The following is a 27,954-nucleotide window of genomic DNA, read 5'->3' as shown; positions in this document are numbered from 1 at the left end:
ATTCAAGGTAATGGGTGAGGATGTAGTAATTTGACTTACTAGGAGGGATAATAGGTAGTTTATGAATTCAGATGTCCTTCTACCATATAAAGATAAGGGTGTTATTAAAGTAGTGAGTCTACTTGTGCTTATTAAAAAGGAAAAGCCTGACATTCATTGGACATTTACTATGTATGGGCACTGTGCTAAGTGCTTTACTTATATTAACTAGTTCAGTCCTCTCGCACCTTTATGAGGGCAACATTGTTAGCCCCATTGTAAAGATAAAGAACTTGAGGCACAGGGAGGTTAAATACCTTGCCCCAGGTCACACAGCTAATAAGTGGCAGAATTAGGATTCAAACCTTAGTGGTCTGGCTCTAGAATTTTCACTCTTAATCACACACGATAAACTTCTGCCCTGCTTATAGCCACTGGCAGGACTGATATTCATCTAGTATATACTGGTGTGACCACACCACCTATATTTCCATTGAGTCTTACAGACCACTCATTGTAAAGCACATCCCATTTTTAGAGATGTTAAAATGTTGAATTCATTCTAACAAATGCACAAGGAAAATTTAATAGGAAAATATGTTTTATGGTACTCTGATAGCATGATGAGAAAATCACCTTGCTGGCTCCACAGATAAATTATTTTGAATATTTTATTACCTCAAAAATCAATGCCATACATTTAAATTCCAGGTCTTTGTGAGAAAAGGCTAAATTGATATGAGTCACTGATGCATCTTAGATTTGATGAGATATGTTAGGAAAGCCACAAAGTCACTCCCTATCACTTGAGCATAGATTAACCTTCAGCCTTGTCAGAGCCTGAGCTGCCTGACCCAGAGAGAATCTATATTTTTACCACATGGTCTGTTACTAAACTACTTACAGGCAAGTCAGAAATATGAAATAGAATGTAACTAAGTGTGTCTACCAAGTGAAACAGTGTTGGGACTCGAAGACTTAGCTCAAAATTATGGTTTCAGAGAGGGCTTGCCTTTTCTTCCTATCTCAAACACAATTATTCTTTCTGTGCTCACAAGATCTTGTACATACTTCTATCAGAACACAGCACATTTTGGGGGGAAATTATTTGCTTTCTTTTCCATTTCTCCTACTAGATTATAAGGTAATAAAAGGCTTCGTAATGTGTAGAGTGGTATACAGCCTGGAATAGAGTAGGCATTCAACCATGTTTATGGAAGGAATAAAGGTAGGAAGATAGAAAGCAAAAGAGGATGGGTGACTGTTTTGTGGATTACAGTAGTAGTTTTTAGCTTACTCAGGCCACAGCTCATCACCAGGAAAGCTGATGCAAGATGAATTTTAAATGAAGATTTAACTTTCAGGTAACAAAATTATCTAATAAGTAAACCACATAGAAAAATCACTCATTATCTAGAGGCAGGACTGATTTGGGTGATAAAATGTTATGCTAGACTGAGCACCCACCATCAAACTCTGCAGAGAACCAATGCCATGGAAGAATCTTTTGATAAAGGGTGCTTTGCTTCTACACTAAAACTAGTTGTGTGATTTCGGGCAGGTATCGCACCTCTTCATGCCTCAGGTTCCTAATTTACAAAATGGGAATAATCATCATAGTACCTGACAGGATTGCTGTAAGAATTAAATCCCATGATGTATGGAAAGCACTTAGTACTGTGCCTGGTACTTTGTTGAAGGGAGGAAATAAATGTTAGTTAGCTATTGTTATTATCTGTGTATGTGCCATCAGTGAGCAAAGAGTTGGGGACCAAAAGAAGTGTTTTGTTGGTCTCTAATTTGGCAATGCTTTCAACGGTTTTTTTTTTTTTCAACTGAGATTATTGTTTAAGAAACAACTTCCTAAAAAAAAAAAAAAAGAAACAACTTCCTTGTTTCATTTCCTTAATTTTCAGCTCTATATAAGCACTTCCTTCCTTAAGAATAATCATTCTTCTCGTCTCAGGGATCTCTCCATTTGCTAAAGCTACATCCCTCCCCCGTTTTTCTTTTTCAGTGAATTGCTTGCCCACCTATGCCAATGGACAACTTAGCATTTGAAATGCATAAAGATGCAAAGCAGAATATTGTGTCTGGGGGGAAGATGAATACCATATCCAGAATGGTAAGAATGTAAATGGGGACTTAAGTCTTGCGATTAGTTCCCCCCATAACCTTTATGCAGAGCTCAGGAAACAGTCCCTCTTTAGACCAGCTCTCTTCAAGTGACCTTCTTCAGAAAGGTAGCATCTCCTGCTCTGAATATCTCCTGACTTGCCATCTCTCATAAACTCTTAACTCCTGTAGCTATTTAATGGCCCAGCTTTCTATGAATTGTTGTTCATGGCATTAATGAGTTATTGTTCAATATATTACCCTTATACAATGTTAAATTGAATATGTTGGTAAATGATTATGTTATACAAAATGTACCATTTAAGAATTGATAATTTTTTAAATTTTTATACAGTTTTTAAAGATTACTCTCCATTTAGTTATTACAAAATATTGGCTATATTCCCTGTATTGTACAGTACATCCTTGTAGTCTATCTTACACCCAATAGTTTGTACCTCCCACTGCCCCACCCTACCTTGCCCCTCCCCCCCACACACACTGGTAACCACTAGTTTGTTCTCTATATCTGTGAGTCTGCTTCTTTTGTGTTATATTGACTAGTTTGTTGTATTTTTTAGATTCTACTTATAAGTGATATCATACAGTATTTGTCTTTGTCAGACTTATTTCACTTAGCAATAATGCCCTCCAAGTCCAACCATGTTGCTACAAATGGCAAAATTTTATTCCTTTTTATGGTTGAGTAGTATTCCATTGTATATATACCACCTCTTCTTTATCCATTCATCTGTTGATGGACACTTCCATATCTTGGAAATTGTAAATAATGCTGCTGTGAACACTGGGGTGCATGTACCTCTTTGAATAAGTGTTTTTTTAAATTATTATTATGTAACTAGGAGTGGAATTGCCAGGTCATATGGTAGTTATATCTCTAGTTTTTTTGAGAAACCTCCATACTTCCACAGTGGCTGTACCAGTTTACATTCCCACCAACCTTCCCTTTTCTCCACATCCTCACCAACATTTGTTATTTGTGTTCTTTTGAATATTTAAGAATGTTAAAGTAAGAATGTCTGGTAGAATTATTAGTGATCAGAGATTTGCTTGCTCAGGGAGAAAGACCAGTGGAAAAGGAGTCCTGGACATCATTGCTTATTAAGGTCATTTTAGCGGTCAGAGGAGTGAGGGCAAATTGGTCCAAAGGTTAGGGTGTGTATTTTCTTGGCAGCTCTCAGTAATGTGGATTGTAACTCAGAAATAATACTGCTGTTTATAGCATATATTTGTGATATGAAACCAGGAAATAGTAACATAGAAATACATGGAAATATTGTGACTTGGAGATGGGTGGTGACTTGGAAGCTCATTTAGGTAATACACAGGAGGAAGGGAATTTAATGAAGCTATTTAATGAAGGAGGGAGGGGGAGAGAGAGACAGAGACCTGTCAGGCCCATTGACTACTGATATGTTGCTTATTCCCATGCATGTAGCTGTACATGTAAATGCATTTGTACATTCTGGAACCAAAAAGTTCTTAGAAAATACTACTTATAACCTCTGATTTTCAGGTGAAGAAACTGGTAAATAGGGGCTAACTGACTGACTTGGAATGCATTTCATGTACAAACTTAACTGGGTACTTAATTTTCTAGTATTATTCTGTGCCCCAGCTCCTTGTATTTTTATTTTTATCCTTGTTTATTTGGATGTCATCTGGGTATACGGGGTGTGTGTGAGTGTGGGGCTGTGCCCCGCAGCCTGCAGTCCTTGCACTTGCCCAGCTGCTAGACTGAAGAGAGAGCCTGAGTCAGCGGCAGAGACATCAGTGATTCACCGGACACGGAATCTTACAAGTCAGAGGCTGAGGTCCTGGAGTGACACCCACCATGTACAGGCAGGCAGGCAGGACAAGACAGCAATCTTCCCTGCGTAGGGGAGGAAGAGGCTATCAGTTATAGGGGGCATGACATCAAAAGGGCTCCTTGGTTGCCAGGGGGACTGTGGAACACATCTCCGCACAGCTCTCTGGGTTAGCAACCAACACAAGTGCCTGGTTTCCTGTTGATGACTGAACATACTGGAGCTGGTCTGGTCCCAGGGCTAGAACAATGGTTAGCGGAGGTGGCTGTGGGGGGCAGCGATCAGGCAGGTGGTTACTGATTAAACTTTCCACTTAGGAGGGAAGGCAGTCATGTGCATAAGTAAGCATGAGGCAGGGCTGGGGAGAGGGGCAGGGGGTGTACAGGGAGCAAGAGAGCAGCCGTCTTATGGGGCCTGACCATACTGTGTGTGTACGTATGTGTGTATTTATTTACACATGTAGTATATTTTTTTAAAGCACATTCTCTGCATTCAAAGACCTTATTCTTTTTTTTTAATTAATTAATTAATTAATTTTTGCTGTGTTGGGTCTTCGTTTCTGTGCGAGGGCTTTCTCTAGTTGTGGCAAGTGGGGGCCACTCTTCATCGCGGTGCGCGGGCCTCTCACTATCGCGGCCTCTCTTGTTGAGGAGCACAGGCTCCAGACGCGCAGGCTCAGTACTTGTGGCTCATGGGCCTAGTCGCTTCTGCGGCATGCGGGATCCTCCCAGACCAGGGCTCGAACCCGTGTCCCCTGCACTAGCAGGCAGACTCTCAACCACTGCGCCACCAGGGAAGCCCCACATGTAGTATTTTACTCAGTATGTTTATCCCACAAATGCATTTTTTTAAATAAAGAGAAAATAAACCAAATTGAGAAAGGAGGCAATATTTCTCATGCATCGAGAGTAGAGAATAATGGCTTCATAATTTCTCCTAGGAAAAGAAGAGGCAGTGGTCACTGACGAGCATTTTCCTGGTGTGTCTCTTGGCTGCACCATTACCACTGCATCTGGAGTCCTGATTCTCTCCTTGGTTTATGTTAACAACTCTCAGCCCCGTTCAGAACCTGGAGCCCAGCCTCTGCAAACAGCAATTCCCATGGTGCAAAAGGGTGTTGATCCAAAATTCAAGTTTCTTAATCATTTACCTAAATCCAACGTATGGATCACAAGTATTAGGAAAAAGAATCATCTATTATAAATGGTGATTCCAGAACAAAGTTTCCATTGCTTGTCTTCTAAGCTTTGTTCTCTCTTCATTGGAAGGAAGCAGCTGTGGGCTGCTTGGAGGAAAGGAAGTGAGGGATAGAGAAGGGGGAAAGTTGGGTGGATATTGGCTCCAGGCAGAATTTTTCTTTAGTAGATAGTTTTATGTTTGGCTGGAGGGGAGAAGTGCAGGACAGCCCTGTTCTCTTGCCAAGACAGGTGTTCTTTTTTATGTCCAACAGAGACTGATAGCACTGCATGTACCACGTTGTCTCCCGGAGTCTTGCAGACCTATTCTTTCTCTTCCTTTTGGGGGCTCCAGTACTCGCCACACCACCTTGCCTTTTCCCTTGTGCTTCCCGCTTACCCCATAGGCCATGGTGGCCTCATGTTCCTCAGGAGGTGGCCTCCATGCTGCTGATTTGCTTATGGCTTTTCAGGTGTTTGAGTTCCCCGGTGGTGCAATCCAGTGGGCCTGGTACAGGAACAATGCCGAAGACTATCTCAGCATTGAAGAAGACGCCTTTGGCAGCAGCTTGAACAGTCAGAGCTCACAGATGACTCTGGGGACCCTGAGAATAAAAAGCAATGGCCTCCGAACACGGCTGTCTTGTACAGGTATCACCAGTTTGCCCACGTTCTGCCCTTAAGCATTTGTGCTGTGTGTCCTCAGGCTATTATTTAGGTTGTTGCAAAACCTACTTGAATAAGTGGTAGACCACATCCAGGCTTTGGCTGTGTACTCAATTAGATTAGTTATCAGTGCCTTGAAGCATTAACCTGTTTGTTTTAATTATTCTTGGCATCACTTTGAACTTCTTTCTTCAGTATGAAATCATTTTTCATACATTGTTAAGCTAAGATCGCTGTTCCATCTTTTTTTATATATAAATTAATTAATTAATTAATTTTATTTATTTATTTTTGGCTGTGTTGGATCTTCGTTGCTGTGCGCGGGCTTTCTCTAGTTGCGGCGAGCAGGGGCTACTCTTCGTTGTGGTGCACGGGCTTCTCATAATGGTGGCTTCTCTTGTTGCGGAGCATGGGCTCTAGGCGCACGGGCTTCAGTAGTTGTGGCTCTTGGGCTCTAGAGCGCAGGCTCAGTAGTTGTCGTGCACGGGCTTAGTTGTTCTGTGGCCTGTGGGATCTTCCTGGACCGGGGATCGAACCCGTGTCCCCTGCATTGGCAGGCGGATTCTTAACCACTGTGCCACCAGGGAAATCCCCACTGTTCCGTCCGTTGAGCCAAAGCTAAAACTGGTAGCTTGATCTAATGATCAAAGAAACTACAGCTTCCCTCTAAGGAATAAAGCAGTGACTGTAATAACAAACTGGTTTGCTGATGTTCAGCCTGGAGTCTCTGAGATCAGCCAGTTGGATGCCCTTTTGTGGTTTAGATCTTTAAGAATTCTTTGGAAGTGAAATTAGTGTGCTTACTTGAATTTCAAATAAGTCATTAATTCTGAAATGTATTTATGGCTTCTGTATTCCAGACCCTGGGGAAGCTGAAGTGACTAAGCTCTCATAGAACTTTCAGAGTTTGGTCTTACCCTGATGATCTTATTAATAGATCAGCCAGTTTTTTGTGTGTGACATATTTCTGTTGTTGCTAATAAAACTCCTTTTTTATACTTGGACAATTCACTTGATTTTAGAATTTACAGCAAGAAGAGAGATTAGAGCTTTATCTATATGAGAGTAAACCCTTCTTAGAAGAATACCTGGACACACAGTAAAGCACTATGTTATTACTATTATTATTATCAAAATTATATGCAGACTTTTTCTTATCTGGAAAATACATATGCCTCTATATGCATACACACACAAACACACGCAAGCACACACATGCATGTGCGTACACATGTGCCTGCAGTCTTTTCAGACTATCAAACTAGCATGAACTTAGAGCTCTGAATGCTCAGTGGGGGTGGTATTGCCCAAAAGGGGGCAAAAACTGGTTGTTAGCAGGGTAAAAATATTACTCCTTTTATGTATAAAGCATAGATGTACATGTAGTACATGAGCAGTATGTGTATACAGTATACAGATCTATAGTACCTCTGTAGTGTTAACATTTCATAGGGTGGTGATTAGAAAAAAAAGTCTAACATGGTACCTTAGAAGGGAGGTAATGAAAAAAGGTTGAGGAGCATTGCTCTAAAGTAGTGTTGGATGAGCTCTTCCGTTTATGTTTCAGGGGACAGCGTGGATTGGGGCGGTTGATTGTGCTGTCGTTACCACGTACAGTGTTACAGCTGGCCAAGTGAACTTCTTCCCTAAAAACACAGTACACTGGATAGAGAATGTGGGGAGTGAAGACTGCTTTTCTTGCTCTTCTTTTCTACACATCATGAACTTCAAACCCTGGAAGCTGATGATGTAATTTTTTCTATACCTGAGGGCATTGCTTCCAGGTCACTTGAGGTCTGTACCACTGCTGAGAGCAAATCCCATGAAGGTACAAAGAGGGCATGAATATTCGGGTTTCTAAGGTAGCAGTCAACAAAGTGACATTGGGGTAATGGGCTCAAGAGCGTTGAAGTTGAATTGCTCTTTATTTTCCCTTACGAAGGCCTGCTGTAGGAGCTACTGTATAGTGAATTGGTAGAAAGGTTACGATATAGTTAATAAAAATTACTATAATTTTCATCTCTGAAAAGCCATTTGATCATCCAGGGATAACTTCGCTACCGATAATGTAATTGTGTTTTCCTAATCTAATGCAGGGGTTCCCACAGTTTTCCTGAGGAACGGCTGCTTTTCTCTTTCTGATCTCTTTCAGTAGTTATACTATCACTGGAGGGATTGCTGATAATGCTGGGTATAGAGGGTCAAATGTGGATGCTGACAGTGCAAATGGTTGATCAGAATTGGTGATGGCCCGTGAGTGGTACCTGGAAGGGGTTTTGTGGTAAATTTAGGAATCTAAATAAAAAGATTTTGAGATTTATCTTGCAGCAGATCCTGCTCTAATGTTATAGGGAGAAGTAGAAGAAATGAGTCATTAGTGAGAGTGTTGGTAAGCATGGGAACCAGTGTATATTTTTGCAGGCGTTTATATTGACCATAAAATACTAATGCCCATACATTGAATGCTTGGAAGATTTTCATAAAGATCACAAGTCTTAGGCTAATCGAGGTCAGCTCTTTTGACTGGGCCACTGAAAACCACACTGGTGCCAGTGCTGCCCTATCCTCAGCTACCGCCCCTTCTATTGTTAAAATTTGTAGAATGTTTCACAAATACCTTATATGGTCTCTTATGTGTTTCAGCCTGAAGGTGGAATTAGTTTCATTAGAACATTCCATAAGCAAAAAGAGGATGAGGGGGTCAGTCTTCCTCCCAGCTTGGCAGAACTGGTTGTCAATGCTGATTACTCCCAGTCTCCAGATAGCCTTGTGTGGAGATAATTGTATGACCTGAAAGGTATGGTATGTTATTTTGTGAAGCCTTTTTAGTTAAGTATTTATATATATGATTATATAGGTGTATTGGATTGAGATGTAATGTGTTTTTTACAGTGGGTCACAGTCAAGAGAAGTTTGAAAAGACACATTTCTCAACAGAGTAGGAAATGTGAGAAAAGGCCTGGAAACAAAAGAAAATGTGCAAAAAAAATTCAGAGTGTGAGGGGGGTGTGCTGGGGCTGGGGAATGCTGTAGGAGAAGAGGCTTATGAGAGAGGAGAGGCCAATCATGTAGCAATTAAGGGGCTTTAAATAGGAGAGTGACACAATGAGGTTTTTAATTATTTTATTTTATTGAGGTATAATTGACATACAACACTATGTTAGTTTCAGGTATACAACACAATGATTCAATATTTGTATATATTGTGGAATGATCACCACAATAAGTCTAGTTAACATCCGTCACTATACATAGTTACAGATTTTTTCCTTGTCACGGGAACTTACAAGATCTTAGCAACTTTAAAGTATGCAATACAGTATTACTAACTATAGCCGCCTTGCTCCACATTACATGCCCATGATGTGTTTATTTTGTAACTGGAAGTTTGTGTCTCTGACTTCCTTCAACCATTTCACCCACCCCCACCCCCACCACTGGCAGCTACCACTCTGTTCTCTGTATCTGTGAGCTTGGGCACTTAGGTTGTTTCTGTATCTTGGCTATTGTAAATAATGCTGCGATGAACATGGGGTGCATATATCTTTTTGAGTTGGTGTTAGTTTTGTTTTTTGAAGTGATGACCAATCCAGCTGGATTGTGGAGAATAATTGGAAGTGGCCAGGTGACAGGCAGGGTGATGGGTCAGGGGGCTCCTGCAGTCCCTCCAGTAGGGGATGATGGTGGCCTGCACTATGTGAGAGGGAAAGAATTGTTGAGAAGCAGAGAATTTAGAGACGCAGGACTGACAGGGCTTCGTTGACGGATTAAGGGGAGAGGTAGGGATTGGTATTTAGGATGACTCTCACGTTTTCCAGCCAGGTCCCCTGACTTGAATGTCTGTCTTAAAGAGGTCCCTCTATGTTAGAAATTTCAAGAGAGTTTGGGAAGTTAGGATAGTATCTGACAGTATCAGATCAGTATCTTGGGGGAACATAGGATGTGGTATTGGCAATTCCTACCACATAAACTTTCTGTGACTATAGAAGGGCTATGTACCTTACTAGAACTGCATTTGACACTCCTTTTGTAGTACCATTTTGAAGTAGTTTTATCTTATTTTGTTTTTTAAACTTCATCTGATTCAGGTTCAAAAGAATATCAATTTCCAGGAGGAATAATACAATTGGCACAATATTGGAAAAACAGAAGTGAACTAAGCAACAATGAAAAAATTTTTAGTGAATTCCTGAATTCACTAAATTCACTAAATTTTAGTGAATTTAGTGAATTCCTGAATTCACTAAATTTTTAGTGAATTCCTGAAAAATGTTTTGAAATTATTAAAATATTATTTATTTAATTATTATTATTTAATTATTATTAAAATGGATGAAATATGAGATTTAGATTGGATTCATCATTTTTCTAGACAAAGGAAAAGGAAAGAGCTAGTCAAACACTGGTTGATTTGATCAATGCAAACTATTGATTGAGGCCTCATTGTGAATTTGGGAGCTTAACTTCTTGGCATGGGTGGTTACATTAACAAAGAGACTGGATGCTCGTGAGATTTCTCTTTTCATTTCTCTTTTCATTTTCATTTGTTTTAAATGCTCAACTGGCTGTATTGCTTAATGACTAAGAGCACAGCTGTGGCATCAAATTCCCTGATTCAAATCCCAGTTCTGCCACTGGGTGACCCTAGTATACTCAACCAACCTAGAATTTAATTTCATCTCATAAGGTTGGTGGCAACCTTATAAGATTATTATAAAGGACAAGTGACATAATAAATGTAAAGAACATAAAAAATTGCATGTTCTCAGTGAGGGCTTCATAAATATTAGTTATTATTATGATTATATGAATTGTTAAGTTGCTGAGTTGAATGTTGGCTAAATAACTGGATTTCATTTTTCTTTTTCTTTCTCAAGCACAAAAATGCCCTCACTTTGAGTACACTCAAGATTTATAACAATGGATTAAGACAGCCACATTTTCATTTTAATGCAAATGAAATGGGATATATAATAAGTGGATGTGCAAAGGTAATTCCTCTGTGAACAGGTTTTTTTTTGAACTTTCCTTTTCAGTGCAGAAAGAAGCAAACAGGAGGTATTTCTTTGTTTTGGTTCAGTTGTTGGTAGCATAATAGGACTCTGTGCCAATGGCTTTCTGGGCCATTTCCACAGAGGATACCATGCAGGTCCTGCTAGGTAACTTCCAAGTTTGCTCTTAGCATGAGAAGGAGCTAAGAACATTTCAGAACTGATAAAGAGGTTTATCACTCATGGTGAGGGGCTGGAATACCTGCTTACATGTTCAGAGTTTTGCATTCTCAGGTAATGCAAGCATTTAATGTGCTCTACTTTGGGGACTGTGAAATTGGCTGTTTGCCTCTCAGTGTAAGATGAGTGGGGGGATGGGGAGATGTGGAGCGCCAGCAGGGTGGCCATATATCCCCATTTATCCAGGATCCTTCTGACGCATACTTGTCATCTTGGTGAAGTTATTAACATCACCCCCTTTGATTCTTCGGAAAAACCACACGAAGTAGCATGTTACTACAGGGCTCCTGGGGAGGTCTACAGGTAAAATGGGCTTCTCTAGCTTGTACCTGAATCAGTCTTGACAGAAAGAATCAGAAAAGACTGAAATTCACCTTTTATGTCACCCGTAGCAAAAGTTTTATGTTTTTAGAAGTGAAAGCTTTAATAAATTGGAAAAGGGCATTGTCATCTTCCACAAATTTAATTTCAAGGATCAGATTTTATTTTTGGTGTGCTTTGTGCTCATCTGTGTGCGTTCGTGTGCACATTCAGTCTCGGACTCTTTTTTAAAAGACCGTTAGGATGCTGCTCTCCCAGAAGGCTGAATTTTCCCAAGCAAGTAGAAAGGCGGGCATAGAGGTGGCAACACTGCAATTTAAATCCTCTGCCTAATTAGGGAATGTCACTGATAACCCTTAATTAGAACATGGTGATTAATGCTCTTTTTGCATGATGTTCTACACTACTGAATTCACTAATGCATTTTGGGGGACATTTACTTTAAGTAGAGCATCTTTTAATTTTTGTGGGATTTTGTCTCAGAAACAGGAGAGTTAATGTGCAGGATTGCCTCTTTTCTGCGAAGTCCCTGTATAACCATATGCTTTTATCCATCTGTTCTTCACTATGAATACTTAGCCTTAATGAATATTTGATTTTATTTGCTTAACTTCAGCATAGTTGTTTTTTTTTTTTTTTTTTTTTTGCGATACGCGGGCCTCTCACTGTCGTGGCCTCTCCTGTTGCGGAGCACAGGCTCCGGATGCACAGACTCAGCGGCCGTGGCTCACGGGACTAGCCGCTCCGCGGCGTGTGGGATCTTCCCAGACCGGGGCACGAACCCGTGTCCCCTGCATCGGCAGGCGGACTCTCAACCACTGCGCCACCGGGAAAGCCCTCAGCATAGTTTTTTCCCCGCCTTAGGTGGGCATTATCAATGCTCAGTGTACCATAGAGTTCAGCATTCACATTGGAGATGTGATATTTTTCCCCACTGGAACCCAGCATTACGTTAAGAGTACATGCGATAAGGAATTGCTTCTCGTTCTTGCCTTCAGCACTGGAGACCAGGTGAGAATAAGCCAGTTCAAAAGAGCTTGCTGAGTGCCAGTGATGTGCAGAATACTCTGCTAAGCAATGTATCTGCATCATAGGGGGCCCTCAGTATATGTGTGTTGAATAAATGATTGAACTGGCTGAACGAATGTGTGAAGAGAAGAATCAAATAATCTTTTCATTCAGTTATAAAGAGATCCAATACATCACATTCCCTCTTAATTTCCCCAATTCTCAACCAGCTGAGAAAAAAGACCAAAGAGCAGTATATAGAGATCCAGGAAATCATTTCTATTACTAATCAAGCAGGTATTTAAGAGAATATGATTAATATCTGTGGGCAAGTGGGTTTCCCAATATCTATCTCCAGAACTGGGCTGGCCTTCCGACATTGAGGTGGGCCCTTGTACTACCTTACATCGTAGAGAAGCAGAGCATGATTTTTGAAGCTTTGCCAGTTCCCAGACAGAGAGGGAGAAGCTGAAGTGAGCATGGCTAGTTTATTCTTCTGGAATTTACTTAGCAGAGAGAGGAAAAGAAGAGTCTCTTGTATATGAAAAGAAACTTTAGGAGACGTGAAGTAACATTGAGTATGATTGAGCAGTGCTACCAAGAAGGAGTAGCATTCCTTCCCATCATTCTTTGTTTTAAGCAAATCTGATATATCATGATCTGCAGTATAAAACATACATTAAGAGGAATTGTTTATTGTATTACATAGTTGTTTGCTTTTAAAAATTCACCCCAGTGTTCCTTAATTAGATGAATAATGTGTTTGAAAAACAAGAATAAATAGTGGAATTTAGATTTTTGAACAGTCCTTAGGACTAGGTTCCCTGCTGAGTCTGGGTGAGAATTATAAGAGTCTGGGTATTCCTGGGGCAAATCCAGGAAGAGACAGACATTCCTCTTGGCCATGGTTCTTCCTACATGGAGACCCAACAAGATCTCCGGGGGAGAGCACAGCATGAATCCAGCAGTATCATCTACAGAACCTACGCCATCCTGCTCAGTGGTGCTTATTTCCCATGATGACACTTTCCTTCTTTGAGGGACACTGGAAAATTCCAGCATCTGCTTCTCTGGGTCTCTAAACCTTCCTGGGGTTGCCTGGGATGAGGTTTGTGAAGAGCTCTGTGAGGAGGAGATGCAATGGAAAGCTAGCTGTAGACTCTCGGGGGGAAGAGGATTCCAGTGTCCCCTGCTTTTGGTGTGGGGCTCACCACTACTGCCACCCCCTTGGTCATCATTCTCTGCAGCTGTTATAAGAACAAATTATGAAGCAAAATGAAATCCAATCAAATATAAATAGTGAAAAGAAGGGAAAAACTCATTAAAACAGAAAGTTAGAGTTAAAAAAATTAAGATCAAGAAAAGGGAATTTTAAAAATTAATTAAAGACTAATGTGACGTGAAAGTTTAATACCAACAAATTAAAACTTAAAAATATGAAAGAAGGCTAAAAATAACAATTGAAAATTATTAAATACAAGTTAAGAATTAAAGAATATAAATCTTTTGAAAATAGAATAGAAGTAGAGGGTTTCTTTTCTTTTTTTTTTTAATGAAAAGAAGCAGTTTAAGGGAGTGATCCACAGCAGGGAAGGAAAAAATGAATCAGACTTTTGGGTAGAAGGAATTTTTTTTACATCTACCCCCACCACCAGGAATGTCTGATATGCATCTTGAGGGAGCATAACCCCAACTAACCCATTAGAAGGGGTATTAGGGGTGTTTCTAACGGGGATTTATTTTGCATAGGGGTATGAAGGGAAAGAGGAAGGAGGAAGAATAAGAGAGAGGCTGAGAGACAGAAACACATGCCTAGAAAGAAACACAGAATGAGACATAGGGACACAGAGAGAGACATACATGCCCAGAGACACACAGAGATAGAGACATACAGAGAGAGAGAGAGAGACAGACAGAGATCTACAAAGAGAATGACACAAACACAGAGAAAAAGAGAGAAACAACACAGATACACAAATAGAAGGAGACATACAGACATAGATACAGAGAGGGACAGAGACCCATAAAGAGACAGAGACACAGAAGGAGAGACACACAGATACACAGATACCCAGACACAGACAGACCTATACACAGAGGGGCAGGGAAAGGCAGACATACCTAGAGACACACACACAAAGAGTTAGGAGAGAGATTCAGAGACAGGTAAGCTCAGAGACACACACAGACACAGAGAGAGACAGAAACAGTGAGAGACACAGAGAGACCCACATACATGCAGAAATTGAGAGGCTGGCTGAGAAAGAGAGGTAGTGTCGAGGGGGAGGGGTGCAGAAAGGACAGTAAGATCGTGATAGAGAGAGGGCACAAGGACAGACAGAGTCAGAGCCAGCCAACTGGACAGCCAGGCCAGTTAGGCAGAGATGAACTACTGTCTCTGGCTGTGCAGGAGGAGGACTACTTACCTGGCAGCCAGGTAGCCTCCATCAGGTGCCTGTGGGCATGGAGCTCTGAGGGGCCCTTTTGCCACTAGTCCCTGCTTACAAGTAGACAAAAGGTCCTGCTCCCTCTTTAAAGAGAACTACCTCCCAGTGGGATGGAGGTCCCTTCTAAAGAAAGCTTCAGGGCTTCCCTGGTGGCGCAGTGGTTGCGGGTCCACCTGCCGATGCAGGGGACACGAGTTCGTGCCCCGGTCCGGGAAGATCCCACATGCCGCGGAGCGGCTGGGCCCGTGAGCCATGGCCGCTGAGCCTGCGCGTCCGGAGCCTGTGCTCCGCGACGGGAGAGGCCACAACAGTGAGAGGCCCGCGTACCGCAAAAAAATTAAAAAAAAATAAAGAAAGCTTCAGATGCCTCAGCATCTCTAGCTATCAGTCAGACTTTCCTTACTCCCAGAGTCGAAATGGTGAGCTCCCCATGGCAAGAGAAGACAAGTGTACAAGGGGACCGTTCGCAGGATTTCATAGCTCCTAATGTTACACGGCTATACCTACAGTCTTGAAAATGCCTTGATGGCTGTAAGATCTTTGTAGGAACCTGAGTAATTTGGTGCTGATACATCTTCTTTTTGTTTCCACTGTCAGTTGCAAACCCTTAACATGGACGATTATCTCCAGGCCACAGCAGACCACATCCTGGCCCAGCTTTTCTTTAAGCAAAGTGAGTTTAAGAAGATCTCCAAATTCAAGGAGGACCAGGCAATCAACCTGCCTTAGATTTGCTGATGAGTTCATATCTATTCTTTGCTCTTCATGTTATTCTTGCTGTTTTTAAAGAAGGTCCACTTGGCTAATGAGCTTGGAGCTCTTTACAGAGTGATACTGGGAAAGCAGGTGTGAAGCAGCCCTGTGGGCTCATTTAGCTGATAAGATCATAGTCAATTCATGCTAAGAGAACATTTCAGTGTACTCTGTGCAGATTATCTATGGAGGGGATCTGATAAATTAAATTAATATATTTTTGTATGGATTTTAGTCACGTGTATATATTTATTTTCCTTTTGTTACTTCAAATTTATTACTCCAGAGGAAAATCCGTTTTTTTTGCACATCACTGAAACTTAGTGCCGTGCTTGTATTTTGGTTATATTCATCACTGTGGAAGGAAGTAGGGAGATCAGCTTATGTATGTTGTACATACGGAGGCACTGGAACCCGGGTACATCTAACTTTGTCTGGAGAGTTTAGTAAAAACCTTAGGTTAGCCATTCTCAACCCTTCTGTTGACATGAAGATACTTTTTATAAAGCCCAAAATTTCAAGGACTCAGTCATACGAGTAGTTGAATATTTATTGTATATTAGCTGAGAAAATACTTAATGACAAGCTAATTATGAATTCAATACTTTCTTTGAATGTATTTGGATTTTATTAATCACATCATGAACTATTTACATTTGAGGAATAGTCATCCCTATGGTTGAGAAGCATGTGTTTTATTTAGTCTATTGGCTGGGTGTGTATATGAATTTGAGGACTACTTGTCATCACTTGAAAACTGGTAGAGGCTAGTGGTCTCTAAGTTGGGGGTCATTGTCTTAAGTAGAAAAGAATTTGTTCAGATCTAATCTGTGCTTGATTTTTGTTTACAATTTATTTTAATAGGTATTTGGTACCCCTGCATTTTGCTTGGGTATCACCATCAGTTCTGGGCTACCCTATATAAAACCCAGTCAGTACAGACACTTTTTAATGCCTTGAACCGCCACCCTCTTTCAGTTATATTTCCCTGACACATAATGGAATTTTTAGATATCTTAGGATGTTTGCTCTTAACCTAAAAATAAATCTGTATGTATTTCTCTCTCTCTCTGTCTCTCTCTCTCTTCTAGATAACTAGCTCTATTGACTATATAGAAGACAATGAGAATTAGGAATGACTCACTTTTGGTGTGGGGAAGTAGCCATCTACATAACGTACGTAATCAGGTCATAAAAGGCCTGTCATCCCTTGAAACCACCTTACTGTGTATTTACTTTATTGCCATTTTCCAGGAGAGCCAGCTGAGATCAGAGCTTGGTAGCAAAAGGAATTTTGTGGTGGTGGTATAGTTCTGAAGAGACCTTGTAGGGAATGCGTCCCCATCCAGGAGGAAGAACATGATGCAGGGAACGGCACAGGACAATAGGTATATGAAAGGTGGATGTCCAGATAGAGGGGAATTGGTCATAAAAGGAAATGGCAATGTGTGTCAACATATTTTGTTTGCAAATTTTGTTTTACTTTGGAAATTTTTTAATATACTATGAACTAGTTCATAATCCCTTTTCTTGTATCAGGAAGTGTTATATTAGATTACTGTGTGGTCATTTAATAAAGATTTTGTGTATCTTTGCATATTATCTTCTCATTTAATTTTAAATGAAACCTGTTTTTATGGTTTTATGAATTTGAAGCATTATTGGATTCCCTCTATGCATCCTTGAAATAAGATATATCATCATCTAAAGAAAATATGTTACAGTGTTGGAACTTTCTGGGTTTCCTGATAATAATATACTGGAAGCCTGACTTAGGTTTCCAGACTACTATGTATTTAAAAAAGAGAAAATGTTAAAAATAATCTAATGAAGACATGTCAGTTGGAATATTGTTGGTATGTTATTTTATGGGTTTTTTTTTTTTCGGCTGCACCACTTGGCTTGTGGAATCTTATTACTTCCCTGACCAGGAATTGAACCCAGGGTCACGGCAGTGAAAGCACCGAGTCCTAACCACTGGACCACCAGGGAATTCCCCAGGACGGGGACTAGATAGATATGTTCTTAATTTTCACTTGGTTGCTCTAATCTCAGTCTTTTTCCCTCCTTGGAAAGCTGATTTCTAGTTTTCATACCATTTTATTCTTTAGTGTAACTTCATCCATTAATACTCAAGTGCTTTTAGGCTGTTTGGTATTTCTACTTTATTTATTACCAAATCAATAGATTGAAGAGTGAATTGCTCAATCAGACATTATTTGTCATCATTCAGGCAAAACCCAGACATTTAACTGAAAACCTCCTTTAAAACTGAACCTACCTTAACCACTTTATATGCACATTTGATTCATTTGAAACGGTATGAATTGTACATAAAAAGTTCTTAAATGTCAAAAAAAATCTTTAGAACTTTTTAACAGCAGCTTTGAATAACTGAATGGAATGAATGGATTTGACTAGAGGAACTACAAGGTTAGGTAAACACCACTGAATGTTCCTTATTGCTTCTCAATAGTGCAAGGTAGTATAAAAAGTTTCTTTGCTCATATTCTCATCCTTTCCTATGAAGAGTAATCAGGCTGCTTTTTATTGTCCAACCAATTTAGGAAAAGGAAAATGGTCACTTTTACTATGTAACTCGATTCCTAATGACCGTAATTTATCAATGGTTGAAAGTGATTTTCAACTGTATAGTATTATTAATTTAAAAAAAACGAAGAAAAGAAAGAAAGAAAAAAAAAGGCCACGGTGATTTTATGTTATAATTAGAAGTTACAAGTGGTGTTTCTTCATGCTCTGCACTCACCATAGCTTCGTGAAACTCGTATGTTCACTTTGGAACACTGTTCCTTTGAACAAAATAGTAAGATGCTGGAGAGTCCAGAAAAGAATAGCAATGCTAAAGAGATGAAAAACTGTGTTTTATTCACTGAACTTAAATTGGAACTGTTTGGAAAAAGGAAAGGATGACGTAGAACGATGAGGTTGTACAGCTGGTAGAGGCCACGTATCATGTGGTCTCAATGCTTTAACTTGCAGAAATACAAAGTGAGACCTGAGAAGGGTAAGCAGGCTACCCAGATTGCAAGTGAGGTATTTGAGACCAAAGTCCAGATCTCCTGTGGTGCTTCCCACCTCCCGTGTAGAGTTATGTGATTACTGTCTTCACGTATATAAACGAGTCCTCCACCTGAAGCAGAACTCTACACAAGAAAATGTACCATCTTCAAATGGCAGAGGCGGCTTCTGTTCACCCACACATCAGCAGCCCCAGTGCCAGCGCTGCTTCTCCTTTTCTGAGCCTCCCACGTGCCAGATGCCCAGCCCCAGCTGCTTCTGTAAAGAGGTGATCAGAGCCTCCTGACATCACAGGTCACTGTTCCTATCTAGCCAAGTATTCTCTGCTTATGTTTTCATTTTAAATTTTTATTAACAATTTTTTACACTGACAAGATGTACCTAACATAAAATTCACCACTTTAAGTGTACAATTCAGTGGTATTAAGGATATTCACATTGTTATGCAGCCATCACCACTGTCCATTTCCAGAACTTTTTCGTCATTCCAAACAGAAACACAATACCTATTAAACAGTAACTCCCCAGTCCCCTCTCCCCCCAGCTCTTGGTAACCTTTATTTTCTATGAGTTTGTCTCTTCTAGGTACCTCATATAAGTGGAATCATACACTATTACTCCATGCTTATTTTTATGAGTTTTTACTCATTTTCAAAAATTATGCCTTTACTGTGTGCTCATTATTGTACTAGGATACAGAAGAGACATAAAAAAGATGTGACCTCAAAAAATTTATAATTTAAATGTTTCTTATTCAGTTCTATAGTTCTCTTCCCTCCCCACCCCTGTATTAACCCAGCCCTTATCATGAGTATTCAAAAGAATATTTGTTCATTCAGACTATATTAAGGAGTACATAGTAGCAAGATGAAAAGAGCTAAAGAGGTGAGTATACATTGTGCGTTCATATTTCCAGAGAAGGCAACACTCAGCCCCTTTGGTGGTTCCCATTCCACTGTCCTAACAGCTCTTGGTCCTCAGATTTTTCATAACTTTCATAAAATCGCTTTTCCCCTACTTTTATTGAGGACAGGACCTCATTCTAGCGCCTGAAGTTTAAACATCCACGCAAGAGTGAGTTCTAGGGGTTTTTTTGTTTTTAAACATTAACAAGAACCCCCCCCCCCCCCCCCCCCCCCGGTGGCCTCAGCAGGTGTTGTTTACATCTCTTCTCTTGGTTCAGGAATGCCCAGCTTCATTCTACTGGCAGTAAATCTATTGTTTTAGTATCTTAGCCTGTTGAATTCAGATTCTCCCTTGGTTCAGAGTGTGGAGTAGCTCTTGCTGAAAGGGAGCAAGCTTTGATGTGCAGGCTAAATGGATACTGTACCAGGTGGGCCCGTTGTAGTGCGTGGGGGCCTGGACTCATGGAATGTCAGCCGAGGCATTAGCACACATCCCAAAAGCCTACTTTGGATGTAGGGTCAATGAAGATATTTAAGAAATTTAAAATCATCACCTAGAAAACAATTTGCAAAGGAAAGAGTAGCACCTTTCTTTCTTTCTTTTTTTTTTTTTTTTTTGGTCTTTTCAGGAAATTGCACAATTAAGAGGCAGAGTTTTTAATTTGTTTTTGTTTGGTGTTAAGCATGCAGTATGCTGTAGCTGTTAGTGTCAAGAATAAATTAAATAAAAAATAGAACAATGACTAGTAAAGTTGGTCTCAAGTGATTCACGCAGAGCCTTTAAATGTCTCCTGTACCTTGATAACTTTTCCTCCAGAATCAGCACTGCTCAGATGATTATTGTCCTGGGAGACAACTTTGTGTCTCTTAGTAAGGAGTTGTAGATAGTAGAACCAAGAAGAAGAAACTTCTGTCAACCAGGATGGATTGTCCTTCCAAATGTACTTTCTCTAATGTTGTAAAGTAAACCATCAGAGATGGGTTTACAAGTTTATAGTTCTGAGCTCCTACCTGGCCTAGGTATGGGAAGGCGTTCTTAAATACACAGCTACAGAACAGAGAGAAGCAGGAACACATACAAGATAAGGGAAACCTATGATTAATTGTTGTTTTAAAATGTCATGACTTAGGGCTGGAGTAGAACTCTTGAATTTCCTTCCCATGAGATATCTTCAATTTTCTCTTAAAATATTTGCTTTGGGATGGGATTCTTTTCTAACCAGACACAATCTACTTCAGCCCATGTTTTTAGCTACCACCCCTTAGGTTTTTAACTTTTAGCTCCTCACTTAAATATAGCATACATGGAGAAAAGTGTCCAATCACAGGTGTACAGCTTGGTGATTTCTGCAGACAGAACATGCACATGCAACCAGCACTTTGGTCAAGAAACACTACATTGGGCTTCCCTGGTGGTGCAGTGGTTGAGAGTCCTCCTGCCGATGCAGGGGACACGGGTTCGTGCCCCGGTCCGGGAAGATCCCACATGCCACGGAGCATCTGGGCCCATGAGCCACGGCCGCTGAGCCTGCGCGTCCAGGGCCTGTGCTCCGCAACGGGAGAGACCACGACAGTGAGAGGCCCGCATACCGCAAAACAAACAAACAAACAAACAAAAAACAAAAACAAAAAAAAGAAACACTACATTGCCTGCAAGTCCTCTTGTGGGTCCAGCTTCCATCACCACTGCCAATATGATAAACTTACTTGTGCCTGTTTTTGAACTTCATGTAAGTGGAATCATACTCTCTGTGTTTTTTGGTACCTGATTTACTTTCCCCAACATTATATTTTTGAAACTCACTCATGTTGCTGCTCCTTCTCTTAACTTTTATGCTTCTTAATCTTTTTTCTTTCTCTTCAGATAAACACTTACCTTTTATGTGTCACCTCCTTGATGCAGTGTTGCCAGCCATGACATGTGTATAAGTAGAGTGACTCCAAGTCAGGTCCTCCTGGCGGCCTTGATGGCTGGGGCTGTCCCTGCTCTTTCTCCTCTGCATGGTTACCTGGGAAGAACTGAAAGCTAAGAAGAGACAGGAGAAAATGACAAGCTCAGCACTCTCTGCATTAAGCTTCTTGTCCTTTAACACTCTTCCTCACTCCAACCCCTTCCACCCCAGTCCCTCAGGTGGGAGGAATGTCGATGCTGGCTACACCAGCCAGGTTCAACTCCATGGAGACACTTTCCCGAACAGGAGTCATTTTCCTCTAATTAGGGAAGGAGGAGTAGAGGAAAGTGATCTAGGAACATATTACCAGCTTTCATAAAGGGGTGATTTGTTTGGCCGGTAATTTGTTCATGATTTTTTCCTTCCTCTCCTGGTGTGCTTGCCTGTGAGAAATGAGCTAATACTTTATAAAATACAAAAATAAATTTAGCAACCTCTTTTTTAAGAGAGAGAGAGATTTAAACTTCACAAGCATATAGCATAGATGAAACAACCCATTCAAGTTTGAGCAATTGATTTTATAAAGATTTTTTCCCCAGATCTCTTTGCAGTATGAAATTTATAATAGCAGCTCTGTAATTTTGTAGGTCATCTTTTTACTAAGTACTTGTCAATTCATTCATTTTCATACACTGTGCAGAAGTAAAGCCAATAGCTGTCTGAATGTGTCAACTTCAAACACTAGTGCTTTATCAAGAAAATCAATACGATGTTTCAACACTCTTCCAACTTATTCTTCTGACCTCAAAGGCAGAGAACATTCACTGGAATGAAGTCAACTTAGTTTCTTAGGTCACAGCCAAAGTGGTTATATTGATAAAACGAAGACAAGGGAATTGTGCATTTCTTTTCTGATGTTTCTTTACATATTTATGATCAGCGTTTGCAGCACTGGGAAAAATGTAGGAGGAAGTGGGAGGAAGCGGTGTAATGGTTGCTGTGGTTTTAGATGCTAAGGGAGTTACAGACCCTCCTGTAACTCTGCAGTGACTGCAGGAAGCGGTGTCAGGGTGGTGGAATATGGTACAGGGGATGGTGAATCCTTTTGGCAGGTCCCTTCTTATAGTCCTTGACACTGGCTGCCTATTTGGGAAAGTCGACTAGAGACAACAGCTCATTTGGAGAGGCCCCCTCCGTACTCCTCTGTTTGGGGCATGAGAACCATTTCGATTTGCAAAATGAAATGTTGAGAATTCTGTATATGTAGGCACTTGAAATTACCTAGACCCCAAAAATGTGAAGGTCAAATAGAATAGGAGACTCACCTTTTGAAGCCTCAGTACAAAATATGCATGGAAAATTTGAATTTATTTTGTATTAAGTATTTTGGGACAGTTGCTGCTAGGGGCAGTGTGATCTGAATGATGAACCAGATGTAGGGCTGAGGCTCCAACCATCAGTCATGCATTCACAATAGGCATGTAAGAAATTAACACGAACTTGAATTAGTATTTGAAGCCTTTCCTCAAAGTACCTTTGTTTAAAGGAGAGAAGAACGCCATCCATTAAGTGTCGCAGGCCAGATTACTCTGTCACCTGCTATGGCATCTCCATAACTGTCTGGAATGCCACATAGCTTGTTACTTTGTTTTGGAGAATTCCTACCTGTGGTAACCATATTTCCTTTGTCAAAGGCCCCCACGTGCTGCTGTATTCTCTGCCTTCCTGATACTCACCATTGCTTGACTTCACCCTACCGCCATATACACGAAGGCTGTAAAGAGAAAAAGAGACCTTCAGAGCTGGGAAGGGACCGGCTAGTCCAGTAATTCCAAGCTGTGCTCCTACAGTGCCCTAAGCAGCCTGCACAGAGTTGGGACTTAGAGCTGAGGAGAGCCAAACTAGGGGTGCTCAATGCTCCTACCAGCCTTCACCCTGCCCTGCTTCAAACAAAACAGGAAAAGATTTGCAACACAGTTACATAGTCCATTCGCTTTCCTTTCCAGGTAAGGAAATTGGAATCTGAAGAGCTGACTTCCTAGATACAAAGCACATCAGTGTGGCAGTGACAAAACTGCTCAAGAAATGGAGGATTTCTGGGAACTGCAAGTCCAGCCCTCACATGTGAAGGAGGGAGTTAAAGGGCAACGTAAACCTTCTGAGACTGAACCGGGAAGAAATAGAAAATATGAACAGACGAATCACGAGCACTGAAATTGAAACTGTGATTAAAAATCTTCCAAAAAACAAAAGCCCAGGACCAGATGGCTTCACAGGCGAATTCTATCAAACATTTAGAGAAGAGCTAACACCTACCCTTATCAAACTCTTCCAAAATATACCTGAGGGAGGAACACTACCAAACTCATTCTACAAGGCCACCATCACCCTGATACCAAAACCAGACAAAGATGTCACAAAGAAAGAAAACTACAGGCCAATATCACTGATGAACATAGATGCAAAATTCCTCAACAAAATAGTAGCAAACAGAATCCAACAACACGTTAAAGGGATCATACACCATGATCAAGTGGGGTTTATCCCAGGGATGCAAGGATTCTTCAATATATGCAAATCAATCAATGTGATACATCATATTAACAAATTGAAGGAGAAAAACTATATGATCATCTCAATAGATGCAGAGAAAGCTTTCTACAAAATTCAACACCCATTTATGATAAAAACCCTCCAGAAAGTAGACACAGAGGGAACTTACCTCAACAAAATAAAGGCCATATATGACAAACCCACAGCCAACATCGTTCTCAATGGTGAAAAACTGAAACCATTTCCACTAAGATCAGGAACAAGACAAGGTTGCCCACTCTCACCACTATTATTCAACATAGTTTTGGAAGTTTTAGCCACAGCAATCAGAGAAGAAAAAGAAATAAAAGGAATCCAAATCGGAAAAGAAGAAGTAAAGCTGTCACTGTTTGCAGATGACATGATACTATACATAGAGAATCCTAAAGATGCCACCAGAAAACTGCTAGAACTAATCAATGCATTTGGAAAAGTTGCAGGATACAAAATTAATGCACAGAAATCTCTTGCATTCCTATACATTAATAATGAAAAATCTGAGAGAGAAATTAAGAAAACACTCCCATTTACCATTGCAACAAAAAGAATAAAATATCTAGGAATAAATCTACCTAAGGAGACAAAAGACCTGTATACAGAAAATTATAAGACACTGATGAAAGAAATTAAACATGATACAAATAGATGGAGAGATATACCATGTTCTTGGATTGGAAGAATCAACATTGTGAAAATGACTCTACTACCCAAAGCGATCTACAGATTCAATGCAATCCCTATCAAACTACCAATGGCATTTTTCACAGAACTAGAACAAAAAATTTCACAATTTGTATGGAAACAGAAAAGACCCCAAATAGCCAAAGCAATCTTGAGAAAGAAAAACAGAGCTGGAGGAATCAGGCTCCCTGACTTCAGACTATACTACAAAGCTTCAGTAATCAAGACAGTATGGTACTGGCACAAAAACAGAAATATAGATCTATGGAACAGGATAGAAAGCCCAGAGATAAACCCACGACATATGGTCACCTTTTCTTTGATAAAGGAGGCAAGAATATACAGTGGAGAAAAGACAGCCTCTTCAATAAGTGATGCTGGGATAACTGGACAGCTACATGTAAAAGAATGAAATTAGAACACTCCCTAACACCATACACAAAAATAAACTCAAAATGGATTAAAGACCTAAATGTAACACCAGACACTACCAAACTCTTAGAGGAACACATAGGCAGAACACTCTATGACATAAATCACAGCAAGATCCTTTTTGACCCACCTCCTAGAGAAATGGAAATAAAAACAAAAATAAACAAATGGGACCTAATGAAACTTAAAAGCTTTTGCACAGTAAAGGAAACCATAAACAAGATGAAAAGACAACCCTCAGAATGGGAGAAAATATTTGCAAATGAAGCAACTGACAAAGGATTAATCTCCAAAATTTACAAGCAGCTCATGCAGCTCAATATCAAAAAAACAAACAACCCAATCCAAAAATGGGCAGAAGATCTAAATAGACATTTCTCCAAAGAAGATATACAGATTGCCAACAAGCACATGAAAGAATGCTCAACATCATTAATCATTAAAGAAATGCAAATCAAAACTACCATGAGATATCTTCTCACGCCGGTCCGAATGGCCATCATCAAAAAATCTACAAACAATGAATGCTGGAGAGGGTGTGGAGAAAAGGGAACCCTCTTGCACTGTTGGTGGGAATGTAAATTGATACAGCCACTATGGAGAACAGTATGGAGGTTCCTTAAAAGACTAAAATTAGAAGTACCATATGACCCAGCAATTCCACTAGTGGGCATATACCCTGAGAAAACCATAATTCAAAAAGAGCCATGTACCACGATGTTCACTGCAGGTCTATTTACAATAGCCAGGACATGGAAGCAACCTAAGTGTTCATCAACAGATGAATGGATAAAGAAGATGTGGCACATATATACAATGGAATATCACTCAGCCATAAAAAGAAACGAAATTGAGTTATTTGTAGTGAGGTGGATGGACCTAGAGTCTGTCATACAGAGTGAAGTAAGTCAGAAAGAGAAAAACAAATACCGTATGCTAGCACATATATATGGAATCTAAAAGAAAAAGAAAAAAAAGGTCATGAAGACCCTAAGGGCAGGACAGGAATAAAGACGCAGACGTAGAGAATGGACTTGAGGATACAGGGAGGGGGAAGGGTAACCTGGTACAGTGAGAGAGTGGCGTGGACATATATACACTACCAAGTGTAAAATAGATGGCTAGTGGGAAGCAGCCGCATAGCCCAGGGAGATCAGCTCGGTGCTTTGTGACCACCTACAGGGGTGGGATAGGGAGGCTGGGAGGGAGGGAGACGCAAGAGCGAAGAGATATGGGAACATATGTATATGTATAACTGACTCACTTTGTTATAAAGCAGAAACTAACACACCATTGTAAAGCAATTATACTCCAATAAACATGTTAAAAAAAAAAAAAGGTCAACCTAACTTTGTAAAGCTTTGGTTTCATTCAGAGATTTTAACTTTTCCAAGGATGTGCTTGCCACCTTCTCTAGATTCTTGGTTTCTGGTACACAGCTTTGGAGAATTGTCCATGCTGTTTCAGGAAAAAAATTCAATAGTAACTTTCAGCTAGTGCTTCTCGTGCCAATGTGAGGCTAAACACAGGGAACTATGGTGAAGACTGTGGCTTCTAAGGCTTATCTTAGTCCAAACCTCCCTTTCCACACTTTAGAGAAGGCCACGATGAAATAACAAACATGCCTAATCCATGTCCCACAGTTCCTGGGTGGCAGCTTGACTTGCGATGGTGCTTGAGACCCTTATTGTTATTGGTCCCCCGCCTAAATCCATCTCTCCTTTAGACCCTCCCTCTCCAACTCCAGACTATTATCAACTGTCTACTTGAAATTTCCACTTGCTTGTCTAATAAACACCTCAGACTTAACATGACAAAAGGTGAATTTCTGGTCTTCCCCAAACCAGCTCCACCCAAGCATTTTTCACCCTGGATAATGGCAACTCTATCCTTCTGATTACTCAGGCCAAGACCCTCAGGGTCATCCTTGCCTCCTCTCTGTCTCACACCCTCCATCCACTGGATCTGACCAGTTCTCACTCCCTCCACTGCTATCACGTCAGGCTGAGCCACTATCATCTCCTCTCCTGTTTTGCTTCAGGAGCTTCTTAACTTGGCTTTCTTTCTGCCTCTGAACCTCACTTTCAGTCTATTCTAACAAAGTGGTCAGAGAGGTCCTTTTTATAAGTAAGTCAGATCATGTCATCCTTTCTTCAGAACACTCCAATGACTCCCCATTTCACTCAGAAATTAAAAGATCTGCCTTCTTTATTCCCCACCCTCTTCCATATCCCATTGATCCAAGCCACACCCTTCCAAGCCGCCCCAAAGTCCCTCCATGCCCTTCCTCTTCCACGGTCACCCCCTCCATGCCTCACCCCCATAACTTCTCTGGCCTCATCGCTACTACTACTCTTGACCCTCCCCATCACTCCACTCCGGCCACACCAGCCTCTGAGCTGAGCCTGCATGGGTCACTCTAGCCAGATTTCTAACTCGCTTACAGCTTCAGGGCTTTGCTCCAGTGTCCCTTTCTCAATAATCATCCTAGCTAAATCATCAGGGAAATATAAATAAAAACCACAATGAGATATCACCTCATACCTGTCAGAATGGCTATCATTAAAAAGAACACAAATAACAAATGTTGGTGAGGGGGTGGAGAAAAGGGAACCCTCTACACTGTTAGTGGGAATGTAAATTGGTGCAGCCACTGTGAAAAACACTATGGAGGTTTCTCAAAAAACTAAAAATAGAAGTACCATAAGACCCTGCAATTCCACTCTTGGGGATACATCCAAGAAAAACAAAAACACTAATTCAAAAAGATACATGCACCCCAATGTTCATAGCAGCATTATTTATAATTGCCAAAATATGGAAGCAACCTAGGAGTCCATTAACAGATGAGTGGATAAAGAAGATGTGGTGTATATATACAACAGAATA

At 40.5% G+C, this 27,954-nt stretch overlaps 1 pseudogene across 1 annotated transcript; it reads left to right on the top strand.

Moving 5' to 3' along the window:
- The first annotated feature begins 2,020 nt into the window (after window positions 1-2,020).
- LOC309970631 lies at window positions 2,021-15,500 on the top strand (annotated as a pseudogene). Its single transcript has 10 exons — window positions 2,021-2,104; window positions 4,864-5,084; window positions 5,572-5,749; window positions 6,625-6,641; window positions 7,332-7,558; window positions 8,408-8,561; window positions 9,853-9,962; window positions 10,642-10,755; window positions 12,181-12,327; window positions 15,369-15,500. The product of its transcript is annotated as an uncharacterized misc_RNA (transcript).
- Window positions 15,501-27,954: the final 12,454 nt, after the last annotated feature.

The sequence above is a fragment of the Leucopleurus acutus genome (assembly GCF_964270905.1).
Source record: "Leucopleurus acutus genome assembly, chromosome: 13".
In the NCBI taxonomy this organism is placed as follows: Eukaryota; Metazoa; Chordata; class Mammalia; order Artiodactyla; family Delphinidae; genus Leucopleurus; species Leucopleurus acutus.
Note: the sequence above shows the minus strand (reverse complement) of the source record. Positions and strands in the feature narration are given on the sequence as shown.